Raw genomic sequence first — 16,211 nt, forward strand, 5'->3', positions numbered from 1 at the left:
GGCAGCAGGCCCGAACTGGTCCACCGGGACCTTTCCCGGTGGACCAGCCTATTGGCCTGCCTGCCTGTCAAAAATGTTTATTTTTATTTTTTATCATATCATAACTTGAGCGGGTCCCTACGGTTGCGGCCCACTGGGAATATGCCCGGTACGTCCTGTGGCCAGTCCACCCCTGACGCAATGGTAAGAAATGTCAACACTTGCACAAGTTGTGCAGGAAACCGGGATCAATTCCGGGGTAGAAGAGGAAAGTTATACATTATAGACAGTGCAGGGGCAGCCAGGAATTGAACCCAGCTTGCCCAGACTATTGTGGCAAGCCCACTAACAACTCAGCTTAATAGTATAACCAAGGACTAAGGTCAAGGACTAAAGTAGCTCTGGACCAAAGGAGAGCTATAGGACTAAAGAGCCTTGGACTCATAAGGTTTCCCTTTGGCCCCCATCCACCAAACAAGACAGGGTCTAATAATGATATGGCTTCCATGTGGATCTCAGACTACATGTGACCAGTCTATGATAACATACCATTGCAATTTGAAATGTAGGCATTTAGAAGACGCTCTTTATCCAGAGCGACTTAAAGTAAGCAGGGTAAACACACGTATACATCAAATGCATAGAAACAGTGTAGTGATTCAGTAATCTATACAGGATGGATCATAGGTAAACCAAGAACCTAAGCATCAGTCTATAAACAGTATAATATTTTAAAAACGGACATAGCTATGTCCGTTTTAGGCCAAGGAGTGTTTATCGTGCAAAACTAATGCTTGGAATAGATCAGAATCATGAAAACCCCCTAGTTTGACATGTCACATGCTACTTAAAGTATAATGAAATTTGGAAAATGTTGCCTCATATTGGTTGTCTATGGTGTGGTAAAAATAAAAAGTATGTCATGACATCACAGGTTAATCTCTATTCCTTGAGCTTTTGGGACTGTGACTCCCCGGCTATATGGAGTATGATTGTATGATTCCTCAATCATTACTCATTAGTAATAATGAGTCATTACTCATCATTATTACAGCTGTCTCGCTCTAGATGACCTGCAGGGGGAGGTATTGAATGCATTTTCCGACGTGACTGTGAAAAGGCCTCAGACAGAACTCACCTGTCAGGATTCAGGAACTCAGTTGTCATCATTCATAGCATAGCATAATATAATACATTGCATAATGTATGCCTACTTAATTTATCACCTTACCCAGGAAAGTTCTAAGATGTTTAAATATTAGTTCAAGGGAATGGATGGCAAGGAGGCCTACTGAGTGTTTTTAATTTCAGAACAGAGTTGAGAGACTTTGAGTAAATTCATATTATACTAGGAGCTTTTAAATTGTAAATACAATGTTTGTTATAGATTTGTGTCAATTGGAATTATTATTATTTTCCACATCCAATATGTAATGTATAACCAGCGTTTTAGCTTTACTGCCATGGTGTTCATTTAGTGTTGAACACAACGCACAATATATTATTAAAAACAAAAAAGTAGGCTAGACTACGTTATTGTGCACATAAGATTATGCAGCAGCCGGCATTGTCTTCACTTGTTTGGGAGAAGGCGGGGCTACTGGGTGATTGAGAAGCTGAAGCGCCAATAAAAATATATAGAACTCAACAATAGCAACGCCTTCAACCAAAGGAACCAATGAAACAAAAGATGGGAGGACCTACGCGTGTACATCACAGTACATCATCTGTATGGCTGATCCTAGAACAGCTCTGTGTGTTCCTTTTCTCACACAGCAGTTCATAGACACGTGGACCAAAAAACGCGTACGGATCCCAGAACGGCGTTGTCACTCACGGTTGTATGTTTGCCTGTGGCACAGACGAGGCGTATCGTTTTGGGAAAATGGGTTGCTGACGGATAGATTGCTTCTCCTCAAATCACGGTCTTGAAATAGTTTTATGAATTGACGTACAGTGTATACGTCCATACGTTCCGTTTCCCCGAGGGATATTTAAAGCAATATTCTGACAAGTAAAGAGGGAGGCTGTTCTTTCTTCACCGACCCGACTGTGAGTATCAATACACTGCATCTCCGAACTTATATTCACGGTGTTGTTAGTTACTGTGAGGTGAGGCTACACACACACACACACACACACACACACACACACACACACACACACACACACGGCGTCGCTAAACACTTGTGCAGCAGATAGTCTAAAAATTCTGACATCAGAATGATCAGATGTATTTATCGATTCTGACATCATCACTATGATGTCAGAATCGATAAATACATCTACGAGTCTAAATCTTAGGCTATTGTGCAGAGGGTCTACCTTCTGGCGCAGCAATAACCCATGATATTAAATCACAGAAATAAACATGAAGTTGGGCGGCAAATGTACATTTGTACACACACACACACACACACACACACACACACACACACACACACACACACACACACACGTGTATCCTGCATCCCTGGCTCGCACCGACAACAACCAATAAGTTAGGTTAGGTTTCTGTTGGACTTGGACATCACTGGTCCCAGACCGGACTCCTCACGTCTGTTCTCGGTCTGAAGGAATACAGACTGAGCTCTTGTAATGTTCACGCACGGCAAAAAGTCAAGTGTGGTGACACGGAGCTTGTCACTGGCTAACAGCGCCAAGCCACACAAGGAGTCACAGTGGGACAGTCTGTAGCCTATTTGGAGGGAAGTTTCAATAGAGCTTCACCAATAGAGCAACCCCATGTAGTCAACTGGAATTGAGTTACTTACCGTACAGCTGTACTTTCACCACTTTCTCTGTATACACCAGACACGTAGAGCAGGTCGTCCAATGATCCATGGGTCGGCGGTTCGAATCCCGGCTCCTCCTGTTTACATGTCGAAGTGTCCTTGGGCAAGACACTGAACCCCAAATTGCTCCCGATGTGCATGGCTTCCGCTGCAATCGGTGTATGAATGTGTGTGAATGGGTGAATGTAATGCACAATCTATGTAAAGCGCCTTGGATAAAGGCGCTATATAAATGCACCATTTACCATTTACCACAAATCTCTTCGCCAAAATAGCCGATCTACAAGCTCACAATGGCATTTTTGAGCGGTGCCTAACCGCTCCAATGACTGGCCGTGTGTCTGTATGTATGTCTGTCTGTTTGGGGTACGACCCCTTGACCCCTGCAGCTAGGGTGAGTTGTCGGTAGCATAGGCATAAAGGTATGCCTATGCTACCTATGTGCTCAAGGGAGGGCAACATTTTCCCGAAATTCCATGCAAAGCATGAGCGTGCATCAGAGAGCACAACCCATTTTATGTGTGGCTGTAGCTGGGGTGAAAGCCCAAGACAAATTTCCCTTGTGGACAATAAAGTTTACCTTGACCTTGACCTTGACCTTGAGCGCATGTTCGGGTCTGATAAGTCCCGGAAAAGATGCACTGTGATTGGCCAGTAGTCACTTGAGTGGCAGCGTGACGTAGCGTGCCTTCCACACTTCCGGCACACTTCTTCCCCCAGTGTAAATTGTTCCGCGACTCCTTCGACACACATGGCTCCAACGACCTGCAGCGGCCAATGAGGCATCTATTTCTGTTCGGTAGGGCTATCCAGGGTGCCTGGTAGTTTTGAAGATGCACGCAAGCCCGCACAGCCATTCGCAGTTTTCACACTTGCTAACCTCTCTAACGAAACATGCCAATCGATGCTGAGTGTCACAGCTTGAAATAACAGGAAGGACCAACCTTGATGCATATCAATTGTGAAGGCCCATTGTGTCGACCTGCTAAGTAATCTACTGTAGGTTAGCCCGGCCGCAATTTGCAACACTAGATTTATTTTATAATGGGTTGAATCTAGAGTTGCAATAGCCTCCATTGACAGCCCATTGATCAAATTGAAATTTACGATCTGCTTGTATTAAATGGTGTTGTTGAACAGCCTGCACCGCTCACTTCACACTGGTGTGATCTTTTTCCTAACGTTCCTCCAAGAATATTTGACGCTGGGGGTCAAGTGGTTAATTGTTTTCTCACACTTGCACTTACTACTTTATTACCACATATTCACATAATGTGGTACATCCATTTGTAACGCTCTTACTTCTTACAGTTGTGTATATTGTTTGAATGAATGAATGAATGAATGAATTTTATTTGTATAGCACCTTTCCAAACATATAGTTACAAAGTGCTTTACAGACAGGTTATAAAACAGGAATCATAAAAACATAAAAACAAGAAAATAACAGGTCAATAAAACAATTAAAAACAATATTAGGAAAAACACTTGGCATATAGATGTGTTTTTAAAAGCGTTTTAAAAGAAGACACTGATTCTGCTAACCTAAGAGCCAGTGGCAGGGAGTTCCAAAGCAAAGGTGCCTGAGCCACAAAGGCCCGGTCACCCCGAGTGACCAGACGTGTTGCAAGAGGAACTAGGAGGGCCCTACACAATTTGACACACTTGCACAATCTCTCCACTACATGTCAGATAGTCAGGAGGGAACTGTGATTTAAATGATTAATGTTTTACACACACACACACACACACACACACACACACACACACACACACACACACACACACACACACACACACACACACACACACACACCTACTCCACCACTTGCCATTTGAATTGGAAGTTGAATTTGGTTTAATAGACATGTGCTGTTTTTTATTATTGTTGTTATGATTAGTATGATTTATTTACCATAGAAACAAATGTTGATTGCAGCTGTCCTTGGACTTAATGGAGCAGATGTTAATAATATCCCTGATGTTAAGGGACAGGGGTTCTTGCTGTCCTGGTTTTATTTTTCCACTATGCACTCACTGATATGCAAGTGGGGTTTCAGAGCTGCATCCTTCAGTACAGTTGCAGGTCAGATCAGTAGACCAATGGTGATGAAGAATTCTACTAACTCAGCCATTCCTCCATTATTGTCATAATGCCCAGTTTATGAGTTTGAATCATAGAGTAATAAAAGGATAGAGACCCCAAGATATTAATTTCAATAGAAGTTGCTCAGTGGCGTTTTGAAGCACCCAGAAGACTGCCGGAAGTACAATTATAACTCAATGGCTCGAGCGAGCGGAAGTTTAGCCTAGCCTAGCCCGGGACGCACATGACGTCATGAACGTCCGTCCACCTCCATGAAAGTGCTGCAGTTCCACATTTCGCCAGTAGGTAGTGGCAGCTTCAACTTTGGATAGCCTTACTGGGGGCTTGGGTTTGAATGTGTTGGCTAATATTATTGGAGCTCGGCTTATTCGCTGTTTGACATCTGAGTCTCTTTGGACTTCTCTGCAGTAGGCACGCTCTCTTGCTCTGGCTGTGTGAGAAACTGATGGAGGATGACCTTCTTAAACGACTATTTGAATGCCCAAGACCAGAGTCTCTGGAGAGGAGAGAGACAGTAGACACAATGCCAGTGTTTACTCGGACAAAACCTTGATGGGTTTTTCTCTGCAGTTTTGGCTAGCTCTTTCTACTCTCACTGGGAGTAGCCTCATTCTTCTTTTACATCTTGACAAGAGGACGTGGGAGGCCTTTGTCCTGCATTCCAAATGAGCAGCAATTCTCTTGGGGTGATTCTGATTGTAAGTAAATTTGTCCACTTAATTACTTGGCCTGCATTCACGTTTAGCAGTGGAATTAAGCATGTCAATGATGTGTCATTATCATGGCTGCATTAGGCTATGTTATTGTAAAGTGTAAAGTGGATTCAAAGACACTCACTGACTATTCCAAGCTCACTGCAAATATGTGGTCCCTTCAGTGAGTGGAACGCAAAGAAGAACTTCAGTTACACATTAGCTTGGCTTGTAATATTCAATTATTCACACGCTTGGCAGCTGCCAGACTAGCATGTGTATGTCAGGGCCAGGGGGATGTTTGGCCACATTGATGCACGTTGTATTTGTGCAGTGAACAAGTGCACTATTAGTATGGAAGTGGAGGCCGAGTTGGGTCAGACAAGGCTCCGTTTTGGAGGGACCCTGTGTGGTTGTCTGAACAGGTGGCTGTGAGCTTGTAGCCCTGCATAGCTCACATTCCCAGGGTTTTGTTCCTCGAGCAGAGGGTCACCCAGCCAGCTGGGGGAGGGAGGTCTGGGAACTGTGTGCAACGCTCAACTCCCAGACTTTAATCTTAGCAACCTGCTGATTGAGTCAAAACACTTCCTTTCATGAATGATATGACATCTCACTGGTCCACCCCTGCCTTCTAAGCTCCTACTGGGTCTTATTGAAGAAGGCCACTTAGACTTGTAGCCTGCCTTCTGACTAATCATAAGATGCCCTCGCCTGTGGCATGGGATGATGCGCTTATCCTCTCCGATAAGCTTGGGGAATAAAAAGCGATAGTGATGAGAGCAGAAGATGATCCCTTTTTTTATAGAACCTGCACACAGAGCTATGCTGAATAGACTTCTTTATTCATCCATGGTGGCTCAATTAAATAATACCAGGTAGTAATGTACAATGTACAAATCATAATAAAAAAAGAAATTAAGAATACCAGTTAGTTAATTCCATATAGACAAAGACTTATCACCTGCTTTGTGTGATGTCATGTGCAACTTAAACTCATCACAGTCATTGTTGTTGCATTGGGCATATCATTAAGTAGGTGTTTAGGGAACAACAGAATAAATGACACAGAACTACGAATAAAAAAAATACATCAGAACTTAGTTACATTCATAGGACAGACCATTACCAATTTACCATACCGACTTTTTTTTTTAAGACATGGGCTATAATGGTATAGGGCAGAGGTTTTCAAAAGGTGGTCCGTGGAGGTTTTGCATGTGGTCCCTGACCATACAGTAATGTAATATTTGTTGATTTAAAAAAAAATCTTTCCACTAGTTGAGAAACCGTGAACTGAATGATCTGGTGACCTATGATGACCGTCCACATAGTCATTTTGTCAAGTTGGAGGTCAAGCAATTCAACAGAAAAAGGGAGTTAGAACCTCAAGTCTTGAGGGGGAAGTGCACCGGATTGTCTGGTTATGTCATTATTAGGAAATCATTAGTAGTCCAAAGGCCATTGGTAGAGAAACAGTGGGATGTATACACATGGGATGCATAGCAAGTGCACAAATCTTAACCCATATCTCCACACAACAGACAACAGTGGTCCCCAGGTTAATTCTAAGTCGGTCCCTTATTCACAATCAGTTGGAAAAACCCTGTTATAGAATTATAGAATAGATCTAGTGGTTTCAGTCTGCCCAGTCTAGGGGTTTCACAACATGAAAAAGGTCTCATTTTAGACTTCTCCAATCTCCACATCCCAAGCAGACACAGACTTAATGATCAGAAAGTGGGTTTATATTACATAATTTATATCAAAAAGGACAGAGCTTGCAGGGTGGACCGGACCACACCAGCATGACAAACAAAACAAATCACAGTATGTAATAGTAGTGCAGCACGATTCTTGCTCGAATTGCTCGAATTAATTTCGATTTTCCTCCACAAGAATTGCGATCACGATTCTCCGTTTTTCCATGAAAATATTTATATATTAAAAAGAAAAAAACTGTAACTAAAATGAATTGGACAGCCAACTAGTGCTGAATGATTCTTCACAAAATGAGATTGCATAGGTGTCTGAATCTAGATCTCTTTTTTCGATTAATTGTGCAGCACTAGTATGTGGGAACAAAGGGATTAAACCAAATTTGGAATCAAGAAGTAAACCAATTAACCAAATGATTTGATAGACTAATCAAACACATCTTAAAAGTGTTAATTGAATCACAAAATGAATATTCACAACTTCACAAGCCAAAAATTACACAGAGAGTCCATGTTCAAACAAGCAGTGGCAAGTTGCAACTTTCATTTTCTTGATTAAAAAATGTTGGAGTTGGTTCGTGTTATGTGTGAGTGTGTATCAATATCTCATAACCTTGTGAAGCAATAGCTTGTGAATGTTTCCTCCCCTTAGTGGGGAAGAGTTTAATGGGGCCGGTGTAGGAGGGAGGGAATTTTCAGTGGTATCAGCACTGCCAAAATGAACTCCTTTAAAGACCAGGCCAGGTTGTGATAATGATTAGGCCTGGCTCACCCCTTTCTGAACACCTTGGACTGTGACTGTGAGAATGAGAGGCTGACTTCTCTTTTTGCTTTCACCTCTGTGTGCAGAAAACATGCCAGCTAAGGCCTCAGCAAACCCGGATGCACTCCGTGGGAGTTATGCACTCACTGACTCTAGTATTCAAATGTATAAAGTTACCGAAGCGGTTAAAATACGTGAGAAGAGGTCATCAGAAGGACCTCCTGGCGTTCAGCACCGAGCAATGTTTCAACATCATTAGCTCATGAGCTCTCTCTTCGCCTGTTGTGTTTTTGGAACCTTCTACACATCTGGTGCTGTGCTGGGAACACTGTCCTGCTGACATATTTAGGTGAACTTATTTAACTATTCAGCCCCAGCTAAACGTAGTAATTGTTACAGTTGCCCCTTTCAGTGTACAGTAAGGCAAATTCACAGAGATATATGATAGCGTGGCACATGTTATCTTCATCCTCTTCTAGTGTGGATATTGTGGAAGAACTTACTCATATATTTTGGCTTAGCAGAGGATATCATAATCATGCTCCCCAATCCCCATGCCAACATGAACAGAGCGTTTGAGACGCCCATCAACCATGCTGCATCCGAGTGATCCGACCATACATAAATCCATTCAGGCAATACTCTATGCCATACATGGGCAACTGGCGGCCCGGGGGCCACATGCGGCCCCCAACGTCACTTAATGCGGCCTCGCAGGTTAATATCCGAACATTGATATATTATTGATTTCAACTAGTATTAAAATGTTACATAACATAACTGCAACTAAATGCATTTGAAATTAAATACAATTTTAACTTAAAAATTAAAATATAGCAAAAATAGCTGATCTACAAGCTCAAAAAACACAGCAGAGCGACGCGTTTTGAGCTTGTAGATCGGCTATTTTTGCTACGACAGTAATATGCAATGTGGCCCTCTGGAGTGAGTGTGGAACTATAGTGGCCCTCTGGAGTGAGTGTGGAAATATAGTGGCCATCGTCAAAGTTGCCCACCCCTGTATGCCATGACTATTCTCCATTGTGAGCCTGCGACGGACTTGGTGTGCTTATTATGTGCTGATCATGGAGGGAGACAGAGATTAAGGTGGTGCACTTGTTCTGCTCGGGAAGGGTTTTAGGGTTGATGAGAGTCCTCATCATGGCTAAACAGCCCTTTTCTTTTTTTTGTTTGTTGGGTTTCTGCCAGTCCCTGGAAGCTGTGATACCAGTTCTGGAATGAGCCCACTCAGCACAAGTCAGCCATAAGACACCAGAGGCTTCATTAGATTGCAGCCAGTGCACATAAAATGTGTTGCTCACCCTGTGCTGCTCTCGCTAACTACGACCTGAGTGACTCCTGACTTCTGGGCAAACAGTGCTGTTATTAAAGCAATGGTCATGGGAAAGTTTGGCAGGCTTTAAGCCCCCAGGGAGAAAGTTAATCTATACAGTGTTATGGTATGAGAAGAACTAGACCCATGTACTAGCGAGGTGGCTTGATCCTTACTCCCTAATGAGCCTAGGGCTACTGAAAAAGACATTCAGCTAAACTTGAGTCGTGATCTTGATATAAGCTGCTGTGCCTGCAACAGTTGTGTTTACTTTCCATTTTGTGTAATCAGTTCTGTCAACCATATTAGTTAGATAACTTTTGATTGTCAGAATGTTACTTCAGAACTCCTTTTGATAAGGAACTTGAATTGTTGAACTTGGGTTGTTTATTTTGCAGCTAAAATGGAATTGTGGCGTTAACAGACATGCTTTTAAGTGCTTGTAGGCAATTTGTCAGTGTAGTCCGTGTAAGCTATTGTATTACACAAAGTGATGCAAAAGGCACACCTGATGGACGTCAAGCCTATTTGTCATTCGCTGGTTTATTCATGAGGGTTTCCATGGACCATGCTGAGCTTTACAACGACTATTCTCCTTATGGCTACCCTGTGAATAATTCAACTCACGGAAGGGACCAGAAATGGGACTAACTGTAAACCTGTTTATGTGGCTGTGTCTGACAAATCAGAGAGGTTTCATAGAACCTTACCTCAGTGTACAATGTAACTTCATTTAAAAACAAATGACATCACGATAGGCTGTTTATGGACCGTGGGTTGATATGTCTCAGCATTGGTGTGCTATCTGGTGTGCTATCTGGCAGCGGTGGCCGAACGGATAGCGGCGCGGTCTAGATACCGGAAGGTTCCCAGTTCGAACCAGCCGTCCGACACGTTAAAATTACCACCGCTGAAATGCCCTTGAACAAGGCATCAACCACTACGATGAAATGTGTTCTATGAGCAGGGCCTGGCTGGAAACAAGTTCTTGAGCTTAGCCCAGATACCCTGGGTAAATATAGATTTCATTTCATTTCATTTCATCTCTTGATTTCCTTTTACACAATTCACAACCATGTGCTCATTGTGCTGTATATATTTATTTGCTAAAATCAGACCAGTGAGTGGGGTCAAGGAGAGAGCAAGACATGTTATGAAATTAAGCAGTGAAGTACATGGTACACTGAATTGTACTTATTCAACATCTCAATATTTAATTCTGCACATCATTTATTAAAATATAGACTAGGCTAGCTATCACAAATTCAGACAAAATTGACGTGGCACCTCCCCTACACTGTATTTCATCATAGGCTCACTTAGCCTTACATTTTAAATGGATTTTTAAATAACATTATGTAAAAGATCTGTCAAGCAAGCCAGTCTAGTTTATGTTGGGCTTTAAAACAAGGCATGAGCTATGATGACATTGATTGATTTTTACTATCCTTTGCGACTTGACTTGGCCTCTTCAAGTCTGTGTTGTCAGCACCAAACCACTCTTGTTTATTGTTAGCAGATCAACCATACAAGCCTTGTACATTGCTGCCTGTCAGTAGTGTGTATCAAGTGCTGTATTTATAGGCCACAAGGTTGCCGTCTTAATTTTGCCTGTGTTGATATTCTGTGTGCCCTCCCCTGAGTGCTTGTTTACCGGACGCCCTCCTGCTGTGTCTTCAAAATAATATTTGTTTAGGTCTTTACAACGTAGCAAACAAGGGCACAGTAGGTGGTGTACGTGGAATGGGACTGGGCCTCGTGTTGTTGAACTATCTGTGTGTGTTTGTTTGACCAGTCAGCTCTCCGATTCCATCATTACCGTCTTCTTTGCTCTTTGATCATGCCTGCCGGTATAGAGCGTCGCAGTCCCGCCCCCTACCATGGACCAGGAAATGAATCCCAATGCATTTTTCCCATAGACATTTCAAAAAGTATTTATTTAAAGACGGTTACGCCGCGGACAAAGCCAACTCGAGTCATGACAACTCATGACAACACAAACAATATTTTGGACCAAACAAATAATTACAAAGAAGAAAAACAACAAAAAAAGTGTTGTAACCTGCCGTTTTTTTCTTCTTTCTAATTATCTGTTCGGCCCCAAAAATTGTGTTTGTTGTCATGATTTGTCACGACTCGAGTTGGCTTTGTCCGCGGCGTAAACGTCTTTAAATAAATACTTTCTGAAATGTCTATGAGGAAAATGAACGGAGAATCATTTCCTGGTCCATGGTAGGGGGCGGGACTGCGACGCTCTATTGGATCCTGCTTCCACCATGCAGCTGACTCCTCTTGACTAGTCCCTGGTTGTTTGTGGTAAATGTGTGCAGCAGGCTGACAATCAACATCTTGATGTGGCAAACGGAGAAAGTGGTGCAGCAGAGCCCACTGATATTTACCTTTTTCAATGTTTATTTATCTCTGTAAAGCTTGTGTTATTTAACTCCTTTTTTTAGGTATCATATTTAGATCATCATATTGGAGGCCCTGGCTGTTTGGTTCAGCAGGGCTCCTCTGGACCGAACTGGGATTTAAAATAAATAAATAAACAACCAAAAAAACGATGGAAAGAGGAATGTCAATTAATTCTGCCACCAAACACTTTCTGTTGAAGGAACATGAGAAAGTCAGTAGGTCTTTTCCCATACCCTCTGAGTTTAGAGGTGTTCCAACATTCAGGACTTTGTGTAGTAAAATAAGTGTCACTTAGTAGTGACCTGAAAGTACGCTTTCAGCCAGGTCACCTTCTACTGTGTACACAACTGGTTTCAAACATCGGCCATAAAGATACAATCCCATAGTAGTTTTGAAGCCCATCATTTACAGATTATCTTCCACAGGCCGCCATGTATCTTACCAGTAAGTTGCCATCAATGTTGTACAGCTGGATATTAAACGGACAACATTTTCCTTCCAGTGATACATAAACAATGCAAAAACAAGGTCCACCATAATTTGAGGCCAGAGCATTGCCAGAGATGTAATTTGGCATTCACCCTGGTGCATCCTCAAATCCAAACAACCACAATCATTCTCTTCTAAGCAACATGTGTTGCTCACATATCAAAGAACAGAGTTCTCTACCGCGGTAGCTCTTTGCTTGCCACTAATTGCTGAGTAACCGTGTAGAAAGACCCTCTTTAGTACAGTCTTTTGGCTCTGGTGCAATTAAAGTGTGATATTTATAGGGCCATGGGTTTTCTGGAGGCTTGATATCGACAGGCTTCTGGCTGCCAGATAGGGGGGGGGGGGGGGGGGGGGGGGGTGTGTGTGTGTGTGTGTGTGTGTGTGTGTGTGTGTGTGTGTGTGTGTGTGTGTGTGTGTGTGTGTGTGTGTGTGTGTGTGTGTGTGTGTGTGTGTGTGTGTGTGTGTGTGTGTGTGTGTGTGTGTGTGTGTTTCATAACTTCATGTAATCTTTATTCTTCAGTAATGAGGCTCCTATGGTATTGGGCTGGATTACAATATAACAATGCTTGAAGCCAACACTAAATTAATTAATTCTCTAGGTTGACACGACTTTGCACTTGATCATCCTCAGTCATCTTGATCCAGTTCAGCACCATTGTCCAAGGCTTATAGACATCTGCCGCTCCATTTGAAGAAAGGTCTTTAGCTGAAGCTGAGTGGCATTTGTTTTCTTCTTCTCTACAATGCCTGCATCTTCAGCATGTTGGCTTCAATAGATGGGGGAGGACCAGGTTAAGTGATTGAAGTTTTTTGTGGGGGCTGGGAGCTGGCGCACAGATGCGTGTTTGTGAGACAGTCGTGTTGGTTCCGATGCCCTGTGTGTCCAGGACTTGTCATTGCACAGTGGGAGACAGAAGTGTGGGTGTGTGAGTGGAGTGGGAGTGTGGGGAGAAAAAGCGATCTAACCAACAGGGAAACCTAACCTACTGATGTGACTGTGACAATGTAAATGTGACATTTACAATAAAGGTATGTGTTTGTGTTGTGGGGTGTAGGCCGGATAGTAGATTCCAAGACATAATGTAAATTTCTGCTCCCAACTACTCATCGTAGCCATACTAATGAGCATTGCAATAATGTAGTTTCATACAAATACAAAGTGTACAGTAAATATGAAAGTTGCACGCATGCAATGCAGTGTATTGGATTTCCCATGCCATTCACTATATTTGTGCTTAGTTTGGGGAAAGAATTCACTACTTTTGAGCTAGTAGTATAGGCGAGCGGGACAGCCTGGATTTGTTGTTTGACCTTCCATAATCACTTGAGTGCTTTCTTACTGCTTTTCAATACTTCATATATATATTCATAATCAGACAGGGCCTGACTTTATGCACAGCATGTATAGGAAGTATACTACCAAAGTAGAAATCTCATTCCTCTTCCTACTCAAGCTGAGACAAATGCTTTACGATAATGAGTCGCTGCAGTGTCTGGCATCCGTCAGTCTTTCTCTCCATTTCCGGTGTTGTCGGGCTCAAACTGGAACAAAACGGCTCTGTCTGCTTTCATTTTGAAGCTGTCCCTTCAGCCACTGGTCTGCGAACCGTCTGACCATCAGTGGTCTTTGTCATGGCCAGAGGAGGAGGTTGGAGACGGAAGGATGGATTCAGAAGGAGACAGAGGGGGACAGAGGCTGCTGACTTGACCCCTCTGCCTCCAGTAAACAAAGGAGTATTGTGTGCCAACATGCAGCCGAGAGCGACACATAGCCTACAGTACTAGCTCCTTTAGCCTGACAGTGACAGGGATGTGTTGTTCTGTTAAAGAGCCCTGGGGCCTTCTGGAGCTAGCTTCGCAAACACACACTTTGTGAGATCACACCAGTTAATGGCTTGAGAACCACAACTGAAGAAGGTTCAAGACGGCCAAGAATGGGAATTATCATCACCTATCCTCCTGTCCAGCTACAGAGGCCATAGTGAGTTCCATAGGAAACTGTGGTCTTCATTTGCTGTTGAATTGGCATAACAAGGCTTGTTCCTGTGATTCTGTAAGCCACCCACTCCAGGCTGAAGGCCAGGAGGGTTGCTTTCATAATGCCTCATTAAATATAGAGAGGGAGGGATTTTGTGTGTTTTATGAGATTTTATATGTCTGCCATTATTAAATTGATATTCTCAATACAAATGATTGGTGGCATGAAAGCAAAAGCGATTGTTGAATGTTTTTGACTTTTGAGGTGTTTTGAGCTCAGCCTGTGCCCACCCCCCCCCCCCCCCTCCCCTCTCCGTATAAATACTACATTAACACAGTTGCAAATAGACGTCAGATCCAGGAAGATAGATTCGCCAAATTAGCAGGAGATGTAATTGACTTTTTATGAACTCCTACAACTGCAAACTAGTGTGCTTTTTAAATGTGTAGCCTACCTTCCAAGTAGCATTAATTTATCTAAGTAAAGTAACATTACTTTATCTAGAGATATTGTTTGACGATTGGGGATGTTAATCGTTAATTGATTAATCACCGTTCAGAAATTAATCAATTAAACTTAACGGTTAGTTAATAATTATTGCGACCACAAGTCGTTGCGACCGCAGGTCGCATTTACTATGGAATCGTGCATATATGGTGCCCAGGTCTCGTGACATCATGTGACATCATCAGGGATGGAGATGTGATCTGTCAGATTTCTCATATTCCATTCCAATGACGCCGGTGGAGCTCTAGCGCCACGGGAGAGAGAGAGAACCTGTGGCCTGTAGAATGATGTTACCATAGGTGTGCATCGCTGTTTGATGATGTTGCGTTGGCTGAAATGTGCCTGAATAATGTGTATATTAACTGTACAATATGTGAAGACATTGAGGGTGGGATAATAAGCCTAGAACCTTGGTAGAGTACTTATGAATAGTCTGGAAGTGCGGAGGAAAGTGGAGTGCTGGAAAGCTCGGCCCTAGCTACCAGACACCACACCGACCCTATTCTCATTCTGGTAGTGGGATAAAAAAATTGCTGTCTTTGCTCTTCTTTGCTGACTTTGCACTTCAACCTTGCCATTAGCAGCTAACGCTGTGTATTATTAAATCTTTATTGCACTGTAGAACAACATGGACATTCTCTAGCCACCAATAGCAAGTTATTAGGTTAGGTTATTAGTTATCAAGCTTAAAGGGCAGTCAGACATAGACTGTTTTCTTGTGGCTGCAGCATGTTGAGCAGCGTTCACATCATAAGCCAGGGATACAATCCGTCATTCATTTCACCATTGTCACCGTTAATCTGTGAAAGTTTTCGAACTCTTACTTTACCACAAGCCAGCAATTCTTCTGAGCTCTCTGGTTGTGTCAGAGCAAAGATCGAGTGAGCGGTTCACTAGGGTGAGGCGAGGTCATTGCGCTGGTGGTGACAGACGAGGCCTTTGGCAGAGCAACTGTCAGCAAGGCCTTTGGGACAGGTGCAGGGAGGTCACGGCTAATGACTTCCTCTTCATGGCCTTGTCGGCAGTTGTAATCCTGCCTCGCGCAGGTGTTTGTGGTCAGCCTGCATTGTGAAGGCAACAAATTAACAATTCATACACACAGGTCCAGGAATCACCACCTTGTTCTGGCTTTCGGTGTGTTGGGAGAGACGTTTCCCCCCTGTTCATTCTCATCACATGTTGATGTGAACAGAATTAGAATTTGAAACAGAATCAGCTTTCTTGTCACATAATTTATGGTAAATGGTGCATTTTTATATAGCACTTTCATCTAAAGTGCTTTTATTTATTTATTTATTTGACAGGGACAATGCTCATTAATCAACATTTCAGTTTTCACTTCCATGTAAATGTGCCAGAGTTAGCCATAAGCTAATTTTCATCTGTAGTCCCCATAGAGTATATATATAATAGAGACTGAACTGGCGCGAAGCTC

At 42.8% G+C, this 16,211-nt stretch overlaps 1 protein-coding gene across 1 annotated transcript in view; it reads left to right on the forward strand.

Annotated features, from left to right (window-relative positions):
• Window positions 1–1,816: 1,816 nt before the first annotated feature.
• The window catches only part of mpp7a (MAGUK p55 scaffold protein 7a), a 171,172-nt gene continuing 156,777 nt past the window's right edge, over window positions 1,817–16,211 (forward strand). Inside the window, exon 1 of the mRNA XM_079490163.1 lies at window positions 1,817–2,031. The gene's annotated coding sequence lies outside the window, so the exon portion shown is untranslated. The remainder of the gene's footprint in view (window positions 2,032–16,211) is intronic.

The sequence above is a fragment of the Electrona antarctica genome (genome assembly GCF_951216825.1).
Source record: "Electrona antarctica genome assembly, chromosome: 20".
NCBI lineage: Eukaryota > Metazoa > Chordata > Actinopteri > Myctophiformes > Myctophidae > Electrona > Electrona antarctica.